The sequence below is a fragment of the Micropterus dolomieu genome, unplaced genomic scaffold (genome assembly GCF_021292245.1).
Source record: "Micropterus dolomieu isolate WLL.071019.BEF.003 ecotype Adirondacks unplaced genomic scaffold, ASM2129224v1 contig_14567, whole genome shotgun sequence".
In the NCBI taxonomy this organism is placed as follows: domain Eukaryota; kingdom Metazoa; phylum Chordata; class Actinopteri; order Centrarchiformes; family Centrarchidae; genus Micropterus; species Micropterus dolomieu.
Window position 1 is genome coordinate 1,204 of NW_025743553.1, and position 719 is coordinate 1,922.

Sequence of the window (719 nt, forward strand, 5' to 3'; positions counted from 1 at the left end):
ATGAATCTACTTCACAAGCAGGTAACTGACTCTTTCCTTTGGTAAAATTTGGTATACGCAAAGTGGCACCATAAGCAGCAAGTTCATCCCTGATCAAAAACCCCCTGTTCGCTAAGATTTCATCTTTGGGCTCTAACAAGTGCAAAAATCCTGATTCAAGTGTTATCTGCTTATCTGACACTCTCCCACCCCAGCCCGTGGACAGAAATGAAACTGCCCCAGCAGGTGTTATTCCCACCAGGTACTTAACAGTGTTGTGATGCTTGTAATTGGACCAGGTTTGAGCCCTGGCAGTCAAGTTATTAGGTCTTTCTATGAATATCTCCGTACAGTCAATTATACACCTGCATCTCTTGAAATGTCGCCTGAAAGTTTTGGGCATATTTTTAAGGACAGCACCTTTACTTGGCCATTTAATAATGGATTTCAAGATGTTTGCCATTACAGGCAACCAGGACACTGTGCTTTCAGAAACTTTGAACCTATATGCAATATCTCTGTTACTGAGCCCCAATCTCAGTTTCATAAGAACGACTAATCTCTCTTGAAGTGCATTGTCTTTCAGCCCAGCCGGGCTGTCAGGGAGGATGTGCATCTCCTCCTCTTCGGCCTGGAACTTTCCCCTCAGTCAGGCCAAGTTTGTTGTTTTCATGTTTGGAAATGATGACAGTGAGCAGAACAACGCCTCCGTTTTGTCTCGGTCCGTCACCTCTCCAGAG

General features: G+C 44.5%; 1 long non-coding RNA gene across 1 annotated transcript in view; it reads right to left on the minus strand.

Annotated features, from left to right (window-relative positions):
* Nucleotides 1-461: 461 nt before the first annotated feature.
* The window catches only part of LOC123966926, a 1,866-nt gene continuing 1,608 nt past the window's right edge, over nt 462-719 (minus strand). Inside the window, exon 3 of the long non-coding RNA XR_006824132.1 lies at nt 462-709. This is a non-coding gene — a long non-coding RNA (uncharacterized LOC123966926). The remainder of the gene's footprint in view (nt 710-719) is intronic.